The sequence below is a fragment of the Balaenoptera ricei genome, chromosome 14, assembly GCF_028023285.1.
Source record: "Balaenoptera ricei isolate mBalRic1 chromosome 14, mBalRic1.hap2, whole genome shotgun sequence".
Classification (NCBI taxonomy): domain Eukaryota; kingdom Metazoa; phylum Chordata; class Mammalia; order Artiodactyla; family Balaenopteridae; genus Balaenoptera; species Balaenoptera ricei.
Window position 1 is genome coordinate 81,077,255 of NC_082652.1, and position 18,913 is coordinate 81,096,167.

Below are 18,913 nucleotides of genomic sequence, written 5' to 3' on the forward strand. Positions count from 1 at the left end.
TTGACACCGCAGGGAGGAAACTGCTACATATACTGGCACAAAAATGTTTGCTAACCAGGCTGTTTGGGGTGTAGTTAATGGACTTGGGTAAGCTTTTTTGAGTTCTAAATTGAAACCATTCTCCTAACCATTTGTCCCTCTGATATGTCTGAGATGGAAATGTCTGGAAGGCAGCAATAACTGACACAAGCAGTTGGGAAAACTCAGCAGTAAAGTGTCATGGTAGGCTTCTGTGAAACACAGAACTAGACCTTCTGTTGTGTTGCATCTGTTCGGAGGGTGTGGAAGTGTGTACAGCAATCTCTACTAGAAAGAGGAAATCATCTGTGGAGCGATTAGGGAACATTTGCTACCAGTTATGCTTTTCGCCCCCAAGCCAAGCCCTGACTTCGACTCAGCAAAATGAAATAGTGAACTCTTTCACCACGTTTGCTTTCGTCCTAAGATGAGATTTAACATAACATTTGGTTATTTTGAAGGTAGCCTTTGACGCACCAACAAGGAAAAGCACTTTCATTTGATTAGTTTTCTTGTGCTTCCATCTTGTTTGGGATGTCATAACACCATAGCCTAGGACAGGCAGCCGATCACCGGGGAAGTGCAGCCAGAAGGAAGAGCCCAGCCAAGCCATGAACTTCAGTTCAAATGCTCGTCTCTGACACAGACAATGCCATCCCTTGTGTGGGAAACAAAACAGGGACAGGGCTTTGTATGGGATTGCTAATGACAATATGCCCTAAGATTCACTTTCTTATTAATGCAGGGTTTATGTGACTGCCCCATGAAAGACAACTGTGTACTTACTGAAAACAGGGTCACAGTCATTGTTTGGTGTCCTGGAAAAACACAAGATCCTTCCAAAACCCAAAACCCTTTTCTAATTTAAGGCTCATTAAAGGGTGTGAACGTAATCCTTAGATTAGAGTACCCTCTTTAGAACTTTTTCATTGTTAATTCTAATGGTCTGGGCCTCTTTGACCCCCTGAGCACTTGACCTTGATTAAATTGCCCCCCCTTATTGAAACTCCCGTTTCCCTTGGTTTTCTTGGCTGCTCTGTCAATGGAGTCCCTTCCTCCACTGACACTCTAAATGGCATTTATAAAATGTTTGTTTTCAAGGCCTCTTCTCTTTTTTTCTCAGGACCTATTTCCTATAGAGCTAATTTTCTTCCAGTCTAAATAATTATAAAATCTCTGTTCCAAACCTTGTCTTGCCTCCTGAGCTCTGATTGCCTGAATATCTTGCTTCTCCTGCAACTGCAACTTGATTTTAAATCCAACTTATTTCCCCTCTTCCCTCCTTCCAGCAAAAAATATGGCCCTTCTGATTTTTAAAACTTAATTTTTGTTTTCATCAATGTTATACCTAATGAATCAAAGAGTTTTACCTTCATAACCTGGCAGTTCCCTGCTCCCCATTTCCTTCGCCCTAAAAGCAAATGCTTTCAATCCTTTTAGCTTTTTTTTTCTTTTTTTGGCGGGAGGGTATTTCCTCCTTGTCACAAACAACCTGTCTGTGTTGCTCCTTCTTGCATTTTTCCGTTTTAGGCATCATCTATCTCACCATCACCACACACGCTTGCACTCTCTGTCATGCGTCCTCCCCAAATACTTAAACCACAATTTTGGTTAGACCACCTTTCAACAGTTCTTTTGACTATGTACGTGCATACTGCTGAGTAAGGTAGTATTTTTAAGACTATTTTTCCTGTCTTGTAAAATGTCACTTTAATCCCACCTTCAACTGGGCTTAGTGTCCCCTGTCCCAGAACTCTCTATTTTACCTGCTTTTTCCAGAGAATAAACTCTGAAGTGCAATCAGTTTCACAGAGGGAAGGCGAGGGTTACAGGAGATCTACCGATACCACTGCTTCCTAAATGGATTGGCAACCTCCTCTTTTAAAGTCCCACCTCTACTCCCTTCAAGAAGAGCCTGGGATCATGTTCCTAGGTCTTTAGGAAGTTCTGCACTGCAAAGGAGGCTTCCTCTCAGCTTTCCCCTCTGCTGCCTCAGAATTCTGCTTCTTCGTTCTGCTAATCAGTTACCACTCATGCTTCAGGTCTTCAGCTTCCAAAATTTTATTGCCATGCTTCTTCATTCTTTCTGTCTATCTATCTATCTCTCATTTTTTAAAGTTCGCTACCAGGTTTTGTGAGATTTCTTGAGAGATCAGAGTTAAATGAGTATTTCGGTCTGCTTTCTTTAGTCAGAATTTGGTCTCGTTATTAATAGAAGTTGTATAGAAGATGACTTTATGAATGCTTTTTCTCAAGAGTTTCTTCCTTATATTTGTCCTTTAACATATCTCTTTGGTCTTTTCCTGGTCTTTGCCCAGGTTCAGCACGGTGATAGCCAGTTTCTGCGGTGAAGGTACACATGGACAGTTGGACTGTTAGACAGTTGTCCTGCTAAATCATGCCGCACACATTCAGTGTAAATGACATGTTTTTCTTGCACATCTGGACTACCTGGCCAGTTTACTGACTTTTGTGCTGTCCTCGAATGACTGGGACCTCATCATTCTTTGAGATGGGCCTTGAACAAACATTGCACTTCTATGTGTTAGCAAATTGGAAAGAGAAGACGTAAAGACATATCTTCCTAGTAATGGGTAAATGTGCATTGAAGTGCCTTTTATGGTTTTTACTGGATGAGAAGCCACAAGGGGACTGAACTTTATTGTTGGCCACAAGCAGGATGATTTCTGATTTTTTATTGGTGCACTGGGTCACCCAGCATGAAAAACTGAGCCAAGGGGACTTCTCTGGTAGTGCACTGGATAGGAATCCGCTTGCCAATGCAGGGGACATGGGTTCAATCCCTAGTCCAGGAAGATCCCACATGCCGCGGAGCAACTAAGCCCGTGCACCACAACTACTGAAGCCCGCATGCCCTAGAGCCCGTGCTTCGCAACAAAGACTAGCCCCTGCTCACCACAACTAGAGAAAGCCCGAGCGCAGCAACGAAGACCCAATGCAGCCAAAAAAAAAAAAAAACTGAGTCAAGGGATCATAGACTTTTCTAGATGAGAAAGTGAAATCCAGAGAAAGAAACCACACAGCAAGTTAGCCGTATGCTCTCCTGGGACCCCTTTCCCTTGACATGACTAATTTCCCTTGTCCCCAAGGACCCAGATCAGCATCACCTCTTCTAGGAAGCCTTCCTCCACTGCCAGCCCTCCCTTCTAGGTTGATGTAAGGATCTTTACCGATGCTCCCAGAACAACGTGTGCTTACCTCCATTGTTGAGGAGAACATCTTTTTCCTGGACAATATGGGTCAATTCTTATTCTTTGGCTCCCTTCAGATTATAACAGTCCTTTTCCTAAAACATCCGTCTTTCAGGCAGTTGTATTACTACACAGTTGGCAAGGTTGCAGTACACTGTAATCACTTTGATTGAACTTGGAGAGTTTTCAGGTCTCCGGAGCAATATATTTACATCTTAGTATGGGCTATTTCTACAAATGTCTACTTTCAATAATTCTTTCATTTCAGAGACACTGTCCTCAAATTCTGTGAGTGGGAGCGCCTAATCAGAACTGCCTGTATCCTGATGATGTTTGTCATTTATCTACCTCCCAGACTTGCTGGGAGAATTGCGTGGTGATGTACATGAAAATGCTTTGTCAACAGGAATGTGCTATAAAGATACAAGGGATTGTTTTTGCGGCATATCTATTCTTTGTTTATAGTCCAACCTGAAAAAAAGTTTGGATTAGAAAATGACCTTTAATCTGGGAAAAAATAATTTAATAGACCTTTAGATATATATTTAATACAAGCTGTCTTATTATGTGTATAAAAATACAATGGTGGGACTTCCCTGGTGGTCCGGTGGTAAAGAATCCGCCTTCCAGTGCAGGGGACACGGGTTCGATCCCTGGTCAGGGAACTAAGATCCCTCACGCTTCAGGGCAACTAAGCCCGTGCACCTCAACTACTAAGCTCCCGCGCCTCAACTAGAGAGCCTGCGTGCCGCAAACTACAGAGCCCACACGCCCTGGAGCCTGCACGCCACAACTAGAGAGAGAAAACCCGCACGCCACAACTAGAGAGAAGCCTGCACACTGCAATGAAAGATCCTGCATGCGTCAACGAAGATCCCACGTGCTGCAACTAAGACCCGAGGCAGCCAAAAATTTAAAAAAATAAAGTACAATGGCTAGAGTTTTATCAGTTTTTCTTTCCTTCCATTTTTTGTGTGTGTGTGTGTGTGTGTGATGGGCTTGAGATTTTTTTCATTTGAAAGTGCCTCTCCCACCCCCCCGCAATATTAACAAATAAATCAAGCTTGTTTGTGTTCAGTTCTATACAAAAATTATGATCATTTTGCAAGTGTAATTAATTTAAAATAGAACTGAAATAGACTGCAGACACCATAAAATACTATAAATTAATTTTTATTCTAGAAATTCTATGTAGTTTCCTGAGTCTTTCAGTCATGGATTATGAGTCTTCAACCTTAAAAAAAATTTTAAATACATTAACCAAAGCTTGTTTTTTTTCCTCCCTGTTTTTTTTTTTTTTGGTATCACTAGTCACTATAAATCTTATCAATCAACTTTGGCTATAATAGTATTTATGTACTTATATTTGAGTAGGGAAAATACAGATATGAACTTTCCCACTCTATTATCCTTCAGCGCCCTTTGCCTGATTTAAATCAACATGCATCAATTTCACAGTTAGGTTTCTATATTGAATACTTTTAAGTGCCAGAAGCAAAGTAGGTGATAATTCTAGAAAATCTGTGTTAATATTAGTATCAACCTTCAGAATACAAAAGAGGTATGAGAAAATGTTCATTCTTCGAAATATTCTGGGGGCAAAAAAAACCTCTACTGTCAGATTTTGTTTTTCCTATTTTTAATTTAAAAACTGTATATATTATTATATATTCCAATTCAGTGGAATATTCTGCTCCTTTCTCCCTTCTTTCTTCCTTCCCTCCTGCCTTCGCTGCCTCCATCCTTCTTTGCATTTCCAGATTATGTGATTCTAAAGGAGACAACAAATTCCAGTTTGAGAAGTTGATTCCTGATGAAGAGTTGAGTGCATCTACTTTTTTTTTTTTTTTAATAAATTTATTTATTTTATTTTATTATTTATTTTTGGCCTCATTGGGTCTTCGTTGCTGCGTGCAGGCTTTCTCTAGTTGTAGCGAGCAGGGGCCACTCTTCGTTGCGGTGCACAGGCTTCTCATTGCAGTGGCTTCTCTTGTTGCAGAGCACGGGCTCTAGGCACATGGGCTTCAGTAGCTGTGGCACATGGGCTCAGTAGTTGTGGCTCGCAGGCTCTAGAGCACAGGCTCAGTAGTTGTGGCACACGGGCTTAGTTGCTCCATGGCATGTGGGATCTTCCTGGACCAGGACTCGAACCCGTGTCCCCTGCATTGGCAGGCGGATTCCTAACCACTGCACCACCAGGGAAGCCGAGTGCATCTACTTTTTAAAAAATTTTTTTGGCCGTGCAGCATGTGGGATCTTAGCTCCCCCACCAAGGATCAAACCCTCACCCCCTGCACTGGAAGCACAGAATCTTACCCACTGGACCGCCAGGGAAGTCCCGAGTGCATCTACTGTTACGGGAGCAATGCTGGTTGGCAGGTGGGCATTTCTTCTTCCAAAGCCATTAGGTCCAAGAGGGGAAGGTCTATGTATGATGTGGCCATCACTGTATTCCTCGTACTTAGCAAAGTGCCTGGCACATACTAGATGCTCAGTCAGACTTTCTTGAATGAGTTAATCTGCATAACTGGACCATCACAGTTTGGATCATAATACTGTATTGCCCAGAGTTAATAAGTACAACTCAGATTAAGTCCAGATCTGTACATTCACATGGAGCTCAAATGAGGAGACACAGGTTCTGGTCCATGTGCTTTTGCACAGAACATTTATCTTACAAGGAAAATGTAGAAATTAAGACTCATGGGCAGAGTTCCAAGTAAATGCCATTCTGCTCCTCTTTCAGATTTTGCTGCCAGTTTTCACGTTGTCTCCATGTATTCACCCAGCTTTCTCCTTCCCGGGGCCCGCCTATCCTGCTAGCACTCCCTTGTCTCCTATCGTGCATGACCAGAGCCCAGAGTTTTATGTAATGAATATGTTAAATAAATCCAGTGTTCCTGTGTCTTAAACAAAGACAAAACCTTTTATTACAAGATTATGCATAAAGTACTATGAACTTAAACACCTTCAAGCCACAATCAAGACTGAGAAATAGAATATTTATCAGTAGCCCAGAAGTCCCCTCCAGTCAGTGTGCCAGGCCAAGGTGAACTTCTGTTGTGACTTGTCAGATTAGTTTTGTTTATTCTTTTCTAAAAAATTGTGTTAAAATGTACATAACATAGGGACTTCCCTGGTGGCGCAGTGGTTAAGAATCCACCTGCCAATGCAGGGGACATGGGTTCCATCCCTGGTCAGGGAAGATCCCACATGCCATAGAGCAACTAAGCCCGTGCACCACAACTACTGAACCTATGCTCTAGAGCCTGCGAGCCACAACTATGAGCCAGTGTGCTGCAACTACTGAAGCCTGCGTGCCTAGAGCCCGTGCACCACAACGAAGAGTAGCCGCCACTCGCCGCAACTAGAGAAAGCCCGCGTGCAGCAACGAAGACCCAACGCAGCCAAAAAAAAAGATAAATAAATAAAATTTTAAAAATTACATAACATAGAATTTACTATCTTACCATTTCTAAGTGTTAAGTACATTCACATTACCGTGCAACCAATCTCTAAAACTCTCTTCATCTTGCAAAACTCAAAAAACTCTGTACCCATTAAATAACAACTCCCCATTCCCCCCTGCCTGCCCCCAGCACTTGGCAACCACCACTCTACTTTGTCTGTATACATTTGACTATTCCAGGTACCTCGTATGAGCAGATTCATACCGTTTCTGTCTTCTGTGACTGGCTTATTTCACACTTTTTGCCTATTCTTAAACTTGATTCGTATACAGGAGTCATATAATATGTGTTCTTTTGTGTCTTTTTCTGTTCAACGTAATGTCTTTAAGGTTGATCCCTGTTGTTGCCTGTTTCAGTAGTCTGCTCTTTGTTACTTCCATGGTATAGTCATATGCCACAATTTATTACCCATTCTCCTGTTGACGGACATTTGAGTTGTTTTTCAGTTTTTGGCTATTTATGAATGAAGATGCTATAAAAAAGATGCTATATTTTTGTACTTATCTTTTGGTGGACATATTTACTCATTTCTCTTGGGGGTCATACCTGGGAGAGGAATTTGGCATATGTTTGGCCATAATAGATATTGTCAAACAGTTTTCCAGAGTGGAATGTGGGAGAGTTCAAATTAATTTTGTGGTGTGGTACCTCATACCTCACCTGGTCCTGTCACAAGAGCAACCTCCATGGGGATCTCAGGAACACAGCGGGGGGCTGGGACTTGGTCATTTTTCCCTGTTTTGGCTCCACTCTGTCTCCTGTACCCACCTCCTCCAACACTGCCCCCACTGGCACGTCCTCATTATGGGCCTGGGGAGTTCCACCTCCTATGCAAGAGAAGTGGTGTATCTGCAGGTTTCGCCAAATGGCTTGTCTGGAAAGAATCTGCGTGGGTCGGGAAGGGGAGCAGTAAGGCTAAAAGGGGTCAATGAGGAGAAGCAAGAGAAACAATTCTGGTTGTTCTGGGACCCTGGTTGGTATCCCGCTGCGGGGCTGGGGTTGGCCCTGGACGGGAGAGGATGAAGATAACTTACACTGTGGTCCTGTTTCCTCCCAGGCTCCAGAGGAACCAGTTCTGGAAGGTTTGCCCTTTGATTACAGTATTTATTTCATATTTAAACAAACATATGACAAAAAAGCCCATCAAGAAACAAATACGCAGGACCTCCCTGATGGTCCAGTGGTTAGGACTCCGCCCTTCCACTGCAGGGGGCATGGGTTTGATCCCTGATGGGCGAACTAAGATCCTGCATGCCACAAGGTGCGACCAAAAAAAAACAAAAACAAAAAACACCCAAATACCCAACACTCCAGGGGTTTCTAAGAGCGACTGAAACGAAACAGTCTCACTTGGCTTATTTGTCCTCAGAAAGTACAATGGTGGGGAAGGGCTGGAGGAGGGGGTGTGTCAGTGGGAAGCCTCTTTTTCCTGGGCTGCGTTTTTGAATCATGTTCAGTAACTTGACACTGTCACCTGGGTCCAGTTCTCATTTTTTAAAAAATTAGTACTCGTTTTGAACATAACAATACAAAGGAGTGATGAGCAATTTTAAAAAAGAAACAGTGGCAACAAATGAAAACCGAAAACACCCTCTCTCACCCATATTACCCTAGGTCTAGAGGATAGTCCACCAAATTTGTAACCCTAATCTTGGTGTCATAAAGCTGGGGTTTCTATCCTTACTTTGCCCCTTTCTAGCCCTGTGACCTTAGAAAAGATACTGAACCTTTTTGAGCTCTTCTTTACAATGAGAACCATATAGAACTCTAAAAGGGGTCGAAGAGATTAAATTAGAAAATATACATGCAAGGCCTGGCAGTGCCCTAACCTTAAACCTAAAAAAACAGAACACCAGGTTAAATTCAAATCTCAGATAAATAACGATTTTTTTCATAGAAGTATGTCCAAATATTGCAATTACTGGGTGTCCTGTATTTTATTTGCTAAATCTGGCCACCCCATCATGGCATGTTATAGGCACTTGGTAAATGTTTCCTCATTTCCACTTCCTCACAAGCTCATCTAAAAAGGACTTCAGACGCTGCCCGATTTAAGTGTTGCTAAACTGTGGTTGAAGGATGGGGAGATAAGGAAAGATGACTGTGGCAAAATCGGCTATAACCATATTTTTATTTCCACAAGTAGAATAGTACAAAAAGCATAAATACTGAGGGCCAGCATGGCGTCCTACCTGATCATTAATTCACTCTTTATAGAGGGCTTAAATAATGGTTCTCCAAAACGATGCATTTTTATCTAGATATTTAAATTATGTTTATGGCGATTTTTTTCATGTTTACAGCATAGTTTTGAGTGAGAAAAGCAGGATAGAAAATTGTAATGACATTATGATCTCTACTTCATTAAAATACACAGAAAAAAGCTACGAGGAAATATGTGGAAATAACTCTGGGTCATTGGATTTTTTTCGCTCATCCTTGCATCTTTATGGTTTTCAATATTGACCAAACTTTCTATAATGAACTCATTACTCTTAGAACAAGTAAAGTTTAAAGTTCTCTCTTAAATTACATTAGATTTTTAATTTATTAGTTGTTTTAAATTATAAATAAAATTTTAATGAATTAAGTGGTGGGAAACTTAACATAACTTTAAACTTTTAATTATCGACAGAACGTAGAAATTCAGATTGTTAACAAAACCATACAGTTGATCTTAAAAAAACCAAACCAAAACTTTGTTCTGAAGTATAACAAAAACAGGAAAGTATATAAAACACAAATATAAGACAACCCATTTTTTAAAAACAGAGACCCAGGTACCCACCTAGGTCAATACACAGGACACTGTCAGCATCCCAGACGCCCCCTTCCCCTGCCATGTGCCCTATTCCCAGTCACAACCCACTCGCTTCCACCTAGTTGGTTTGTGTTAGTTATTTACTTTTCCTTTCATTTCAATTTTACCACCTAAATTGTATCCCTAAAACGTGTAGATTAGTTTGGCTTGCTTTTGAACTTGATATGAGTGGGATCATATGGTTAGTATTTTGCTTGTCTGGCTTCTTTCACTCAACATGCTTTTACGATTCATTCAGATAAGGAAACTTGCACAAGCCTCTTAGATAGTCTCATCCACCAAAGGGCAGACAGCAGAAGCAAGAAGAACTACAATCCTGCAGCCTGTGGAACAAAAACCACATTCACAGAAAGATAGACAAGATGAAAAGGCAGAGTGCTATGTACCAGATAAAGGAACATGATAAAACCCCAGAAAAACAACTAAGTGAAGTGGAGATAGGCAACCTTCCAGAAAAAGAATTCAGAATAATGATAGTGAAGATGATCCAGGACCTCGGAAAAAGAATGGAGGCAAAGATTGAGAAAATGCAAGAAATGTTTAACAAAGACCTAGAAGAATTAAAGAACAAACAAACAGAGATGAACAATGCAATAACTGAAATGAAAAATACACTAGAAGGACTCAATAGCAGAATAACTGAGGCAGAAGAACGGATAAGTGACCTGGAAGACAGAATGGTAGAATTCACTGCTGCGGAACAGAATAAAGAAAAAAGAATGAAAAGAAATGAATACAGCTTAAGAGACCTCTGGGACAAGATTAAACTCAACAACATTCGCATTATAAGGAGAAGAGAGAGAGAAAGGACCTGAGAAAATATTTGAAGAGATTATAGTCGAAAAATTCCCTAACATGGGAAAGGAAATAGCCACCCAAGTCCAAGAAGTGCAGAGAATCCCATACAGGAGAAACCCAAGGAGAAACACGCCGAGACACATAATAATCAAATTGGCAAAAATTAAAGACAAAGAAAAATTATTGAAAGCAGCAAGGGAAAACGACAAATAACATACAAGGGAACTCCCATAAGGTTAACAGCTGATTTCTCAGCAGAAACTCTACAAGCCAGAAGGGAGTGGCATGATATACTTAAAGTGATGAAAGGGAAGAACCTACAACCAAGATTACTCTACCCAGCAAGGATCTCATTCAGATTTGATGGAGAAATCAAAAGCTTTACAGACAAGCAAAAGCTAAGAGAATTCAGCACCACCAAACCAGCTCTACAACAAATGCTAAAGGAACTTCTCTAAGTAGGAAACACAAGAGAAGAAAAGGACCTACAAAAACAAACCCAAAACAATTAAGAAAATGGTAATAGGAACATACATATCAATGATTACCTTAAACGTGAATGGATTAAATGCCCCAACCAAAAGACACAGGCTTGCTGAATGGATACAACAACAAGACCCATATATATGCTGTCTACAAGAGACCCACTTCAGACCTAGGGACACATACAGACTGAAAGTGAGGGGATGGAAAAAGATATTCCATGCAAATGGAAATCAAAAGAAAGCTGGAGGAGCAATACTCATATCAGATAAAATAGACTTTAAAATAAAGAATGTTACAAGAGACAAGGAAGGACACTACATAATGGTCAAGGGATCAATCCAAGAAGAAGATACAACAATTATAAATATATATGCCTCCAACATAGGAGCACCTCAATACATAAGGCAAATGCTAACAGCTATAAAAGAGGAAATCGACAGTAACACAGTAATAGTGGGGGACTTTAACACCTCACTTACACCAATGGACAGATCATCCAAAATGAAAATAAATAAGGAAACAGAAGCTTTAAATGACACAATAGACCAGATAGATTTAATTGATATTTATAGGACATTCCATCCAAAACCAGCAGATTACACTTTCTTCTCAAGTGTGCACGGATCATTCTCCAGGATAGATCACATCTTGGGTCACAAATCAAACCTCAGTAAATTTAAGAAAATTGAAATCATATCAAGCATCTTTTCTGACCACAATGCTATGAGACTGGAAATGAATTACAGGGAAAAAAACGTAAAAAACACAAACACATGGAGGCTAAACAATACGTTACTAAATAACCAAGAGATCACTGAAGAAATCAAAGAGGAAATCAAAAAATACCTAGAGACAAATGATAATGAAAACACGACGATCCAAAACCTATGGGTTGCAGCAAAAGCACTTCTAAGAGGGAAGTTTATAGCTATACAAGCCTACCTCAAGAAACAAGAAAAATCTCAAATAAACAATCTAACCTTACACCTAAAGGAACTAGAGAAAGAAGAACAAACAAAACCCAAAGTTAGCAGAAGGAAAGAAAGAAAGATCAGAGCAGAAATGAAATAGAAACAAAGAAAACAATAGCAAAGATCAATAAAACTAAAAGCTGGTTCTTTGAGAAGATAAACAAAATTGATAAACCATTAGCCAGACTCATCAAGAAAAAGAGGGAGAGGACTCAAATCATTACAATTAAAAATGAAAAAGGAGAAGTTACAACAGACACCGCAGAAATACAAAGCATCCTAAGAGAGTACTACAAGCAACTCTATGCCAATAAAATGGACAACCTGGAAGAAATGGTCAAATTCTTAGAAAGGTATAACCTTCCACGACTGAACCAGGAAGAAATAGAAAATATGAACAGACCAATCACAGGTAACAAAATTGAAACTGTGATTAAAAATCTTCCAACAAACAAAAGTCCAGGACCAGATGGCTTCACAGGTGACTTCTATCAAACATTTAGAGAAGAGCTAACACCCATCCTTCTCAAACTCTTCCAAAAAATTGAAGAGGAAGGAACACTCCCAAACTCATTCTCTGAGGCCACCATCACCCTGATACCAAAACCAGACAAAGATACTACAAAAAAAGAAAATTACAGACCAGTATCACTGATGAATATAGATGCAAAAATCCTCAACAAAATACTAGCAAACAATCCAACAACACATTAAAAGGATCATACACCATGATCAAGTGGGATTTATCCCAGGGATGCAAGGGTTCTTCAATATATGCAAATCAATCAATGTGATACACCATATTAACAAATTGAAGAAGAAAAACCATATGATCATCTCAATAGATGCAGAAAAAGCTTTTGGCAAAACTCAGCACCCATTTATGATAAAAAAAGTCTCCAGAAAGTGGGCATAGAGGGAAACTACCTCAACATAATAAAGGACATGTACAACAGACCCACAGCAAACATCATTCTCAATGGTGAAAAACTGAAAGCATTTCCTCTAAGATCAGGAACAAGACAAGGATGTCAACTCTCACCACTGTTACTCAACATAGTTTTGGAAGTCCTAGCCATGGCAATCAGAGAAGAAAAAGAAATAAAAGGAATACAAATTGGAAAAGAAGAAGTAAAATTTTCACTGTTTGCAGATGACATGATACTATACATAGAGAATACTAAAGATGCCACCAGAAAACTACTAGAGCTAATCAATGAATATGGTAAAGTTGCAGGATACAAAATTAATGCACAGAAATCTCTTGCATTCCTATATACTAATGATGAAAAATCTGAAAGAGAAATTAAGGAAACACTCCCATTTACCATTGCAACAAAAAGAATAAAATACCTAGGAATAAACTTACCTGGGGAGACAAAAGACCTGTATGCAGAAAACTATAAGACACTGATGAAAGAAATTAAAGATGATACCAACAGATGGAGAGATATACCATGTTCTTGGACTGGAAGAATCAATACTGTGAAAATGACTATACTGCCCAAAGCAATCTACAGATTCAATGCAATCCCTATCAAATTACCAATGGCACTTTTTACAGAACTAGAACAAAAAATCTTAAAATTTGTATGGAGACACAGAAGACCCCGAATAGCCAAAGCAGTCTTGAGGGAAAAGAGCGGAGCTGGAGGAATCAGACTCCCTGACTTCAGACTATACTACAAAGCTACAGTAATCAAGACAATATGGTACTGGCACAAAAATAGAAATATAGATCAATGGAACAAGTAGAAAGCCCAGAGGTAAACCCACGCACCTATGGTCAACTAATCTATGACAAAGGAGGCAAGGATATACAATGGAGAAAAGACAGTCTCTTCAATAAGTGGTTCTGGGAAAACTGGACAGATACATGTAAAAGAATGAAATTAGAACACTCCTTGACACCATACACAAAAATAAACTCAAAACGGATTAGAGACCTAAATGTAAGACTGGACACTATAAAACTCTTAGAGGAAAACATAGGAAGAACACTCTTTGACGTAAATCACAGCAAGATCTTTTTTGATCCACCTCCTAGAGTAATGGAAATAAAAACAAAAATAAACAAATGGGACCTAATGAAACTTCAAAGCTTTTACACAGCAAATGAAACCATAAACAAGATGAAAAGACAACCCTCAGAATGGGAGAAAATATTTGCAAACGAATCAATGGACAAAGGATTAATCTCCAAAATATATAAACAGCACATGCAGCTCAATATTAAAAAAACAAACAACCTAATCCAAAAATGGGCAGAAAACCTAAATAGACATTTCTCCAAAGAAGGCATACAGATGGCCAAGAAGCACATGAAAAGCTGCTCAACATCACTAATCATTAGCGAAATGCAAGTCAAAACTACAATGAGGTATCACCTCACACCAGTTAGGATGGGCATCATCAGAAAATCTACAAACAACAAATGCTGGAGAGGGTGTGGAGAAAGGAGAACCCTCCTGCACTGTTGGTGGGAATGTAAATTGATTCAGCCACTGTGGAGAACAGTATGGAGGTTCCTTAAAAAACTAAAAATAGAATTACCATATGATCCAGCAATTCCACTACTGGGCATATACCCAGAGAAAACCATAATTCGAAAAGACACATGCAAAAAAAAAAAAAAGAAAAAAGAAAAAAGACACATGCACCCCAGTGTTCATTGCAGCGCTATTTACAATAGCCAGGTCATGGAAGCAACCTAAATGCCCATCGACAGACGAATGGATAAAGAAGTTGTGGTACATATATACAATGGAATATTACTCAGCCATAAAAAGGAACAAAATTGGGTCATTTGTTGAGACGTGGATGGATCTAGAGACTGTCATACAGAGTAAGTCAGAAAGAGAAAAACAAATATCGTATATTAATGCATATATGTGGAACCTGGAAAAATGGTACAGATGAACCGGTTTGCAGGGCAGAAATTGAGACACAGATGTAGAGAACAAACGTATGGACACCAATGGGGGAAAGCCACGGGGGGGTGGGGGTGGTGGTGTGATGAATTGGACGATTGGGATTGACATGTATACACTGATGTGTATAAAATTGATGACTAATAAGAACCTGCTGTATAAAAAAATAAAATAAAATTCAAAAATTCAAAAAAAAAGATTCATTCATATCGCCTAGCAAGCATTGTAATAATTTTATTCATTGCTGTTGTAGTGTTGGTATTTCAATGTATGGCTGCGCTACCACTTATTTACCTGTTTTGCTGTTGATGGACATTAGGGCTGATCCCAGGCTTTGGCACTGTGAACTGTCGCTGCTATCAGCATCCTTGTCTGTGTCTCCTGGTGCACTGGGCGGATGTTCTAGCTTCTGTGAGCTGAACTTACTTTGTGCTAATGAGATTTCTACCCACCTGTGACCATAAAAGGGAAAACTGATAAAGACCCTGGAGTTTGGAAATCTGAAGCTGTGGATCTCGTTGTCGTGGATTGACTCCTATTCATGACAAATTTATATTTCAAAGGACTGAAAACCCAGCAGTTTTCTTAAATGTCAGAATAATCCTGCTGTTATTTTAAATGCATTAAAAATTCCTTTAAATGGCAAGAATCAGCCTTAAGAGCCTTTTTATTTCAAATTAATATCATCTAAATGTGAAGGCCTCTGCTTTGTGACTAACAAAAACATTTGCCAGTATTCCAATTTAGACAATTTTGCTTTCAGCCAAAAATCAGAAGTTTTTTGAGCTGGGAGAGATTTTTTAGAGACACTAGTTCAACTCCTTCATTTCATAAATCAGTAACTGAAGCCTCCTTGAAGGTCAAATGCCTTCCCAAGGTCATAGTTAACTAGTTAGTATAGCACCAGGACCATAATGAGGACTTTCTGACTTCCAACCTTATAAATTATTAAATTCCCCCAAATATTACATGAAGCCACCTTTCAAACTATGGAATGTGTAGAAGACTGAGAATGTTATTCTGCCATTGTCACCATCATTATATTTGACTATTAATATACCTACCTAAGCATGATCCCCTCTGCCTGATTTTCCTGGCATCCCATTTTTACTAGAGGTATGGTAAGATTATACATATGCTATGGCACTGGTGCAGTGGTCATTTTTTTGGTAATATTTTGATCCATCTGGCAGCAGATGGTTGTAAATTATAAAATTCCTGAAAGTCACAGCTCTGTGTTTACCATAACCATCCATTGCTGGATACAGAACAGAGGAGCACTAGAGATGGTACCTCTTTGCAAACTCTACCACTGTGATTCCCAAATGCCAAGTCTGAGATGTGGTACTGGCTTGAGATGGCATTTTTCTTGATCTGTGGTAAGGCGAGAAAAAAAAAAAAAAACAGTAAAAAGCTTTTCATAAAATTAACTTTGTTCAATTTAAAGGGAACCTTTTATGCTGAGATTTGTCTTTTCTACTTTTTCTGCATTAAATGTATTTTTATGGTATTTATAGTTTAAAATGTTTTTGAGGGCAGTGCTTACAACTGTTTTATTCACTATCATACACTCAATTCCTAGCATAGTGCTTGACATAAAACAGAGACTCAAAAAATATTTAAATGAGTGAGTAAAAAGTAAATAACCCTAGTTTGGACATCAATTCTTTCGGGGAGGCAGGACCGGGGGGAGGATTTTACTAATCCCTGAAATCTAGAAGTCTGATAAATTTCAGATTGTCACTCTTGAGTAGCGATACAAGACATCTAGTGTACTGGATGGAGTGTCCCCCCAAAATTGGCATCTACCTGGAACGTCAGAATATGACCTTATTTGGAAATAGGGCCTTTGCAGATGCAATCAAGTTAAGGTGAGATCATAATGGATTAGAGTGGGCCCTGACCCAAAGACTGGTATCCTTATAAGAAGAGGGATATTTGGACACAGGGACACAGGGAGAAGGCCTTGTGATCTCAGACACCAGAGGGAAGAGATTGCAGTAATGCAGCTCCAAGGTAAGGAATGCTGGCAACTACCAGAAACTGGACCAGGCAAGAGAGGATCTCTCCACCCAACCCTCAGCCTTCAGAGGGAGCATGGTCCTGCCAACACCTTGATTTTGGACTTCAGCCTCCAGACTTTGAGAAAATAAATTTCTGTTGTTTGAGCCATCCAGTTTATGGTACTTTGTTATGGAAGCCCTAAGAAACAAATATATCTATGAGTCCAGCCCAGTGGATTTGGTGGGAAATAGAGGGGAAAAGAGCAGGATTTCTAGGGGTTAAGTGTGTCTCCTACAATCTATTTTGGGGCAAAAAAGAGAATTCCCACGCTGATTCTTCAGGGTATAATTAATGACTATAAGTATAGGGGAGTCATCTGGAGGATACTTTTCTATTTTTAGTCATGGAAGATTCAGGGGGAAATGCTTTGGGATGATGTAGGAAGGATATTTGTTAGACATGAATCTTGATGGAAAGAGGTATTAGGCACTTGTTAGAACCCAAAATGGATTTCTAAAAGCTGGGCATAAATCAGTTTTTACAATTAATATATTTTAAATGTATTAATATTATGGGAGCCCAGTATTTAAAACAATTTTATGATGAATTCATATAAGAGAAAGAATAAAGAAATATTTATAGCCTAATATATAATTTATATACCTAGATTTTGTTTTGTTTTAAAATTAATTAATTTTTATTTTTGGCTGCGTTGGGTCTTCTTTGCTGAGTGCGGGCTTTCTCTAGTTGTGGAGAGCAGGGGCTACTCTTTGTTGCAGTGGTGGGCTTCTCATTGTGGTGGCTTCTCTTGTTGCGGAGCACGGGCTCTAGGTGCGCGGGCTTCAGTAGTTGTGGCTCATGGGCTCAATAGCTGTGGCTCGTGGGTTCTAGAGCACAGGCTCAGTAGTTGTGGCACACGGGCTTAGTTGCATGTGGGATCTTCCTGGACCAGGGATCGAACCTGTGTTCCCTGCATTGGCAGGTGGATTCTTAACCACTGCACCACCAGGGAAGTCCCTAGCTAGATTTTCATATATCCCATTTGCCTGAAACAAGAACCATCTATACAAAAGAAGAAAGTAGGCCAATTTTAACTAAAGCTTAAAAAAATAAAAGACAATGCCTATATGTAAGCTTTCTTAGGGCAAGTATTTTTGCCTATACTATTTACTGAGCGTAAATGGTGCCTGCATATAAAAGCTTAATAAATACTTGTTGAATGAACGTTCCAGGTAATTTATATTGTTACTGGAAGTGGTGGGATTACATGGCCTCTATTTTTTGGTCTAATACTTCATTGTTGTGATGACAAACACATCTCGTTTATTTCTGTGAGGCAGGATGTGAGGAATGAGAAAGAGACAAAGAATTACAGGATAAAAAAGTGTGCACTAAAATCTGAAAAGTTATTAAGCCATATCTATAAAATAGACTACCTAAAATGATAGTGGTAATCTAAGCTCTTGATAGAGTTCAGATGATAAGTTTGTGAGGGAGGGGTGAAGCCTTAGAGAGCTGAGAAGGTCTCCTCCTGTCAGTGAGCAGGGAACATATGAATTCTGTTTGGCCACCTGGGGCCCATTTAGTGCACTAGAGCACTAATTTGCTAAATGGGTCCCTCATAGTAAAAATTAATGAGTAAATAGTGAGCAATTTAGGGATGGTAAACCACTAGTAGCTCAAGGGATATAGAAATGTGAAACTATAATTATATTCCTTGTTCATAATGTACTAACTAAATGTATTACATTGTATATTGCATCTTTCTGAGTTTATTTCTGGACACAGCTGAGCCCTTAACAATTCAGACTGAAACCAATCCTGCTATCAATTCATGCCTCCATTAAAATTCCAACTGCTTATATTAGAAAAAAAATTCCAAAGATGGTTTCTTTTATCTTGGATCTAAGGATGCGAACAGGATTAACCTAGATGCAAAACACAGCAAGTCAGTTATAAATCACATGGCATAAAATAAACTGTGGCAGTAAATTGAAAATTATGTTCTCTTTTTCTATACTTAGCTGTGAAAATATTTTAACAAGTTGGCATCAGGGTTTGCAACTTTTACATCTGTTGTTTCTTTTCGGGATTATCTTTTAGCATTTGAAGATGTGGTTCTTTTAAAAGTGTGGCTAGTGAGAAATGTGGTATCAGATTGTACATTTGGAACATTTTAAAGGATGGGGGGCATTTGTGAGTT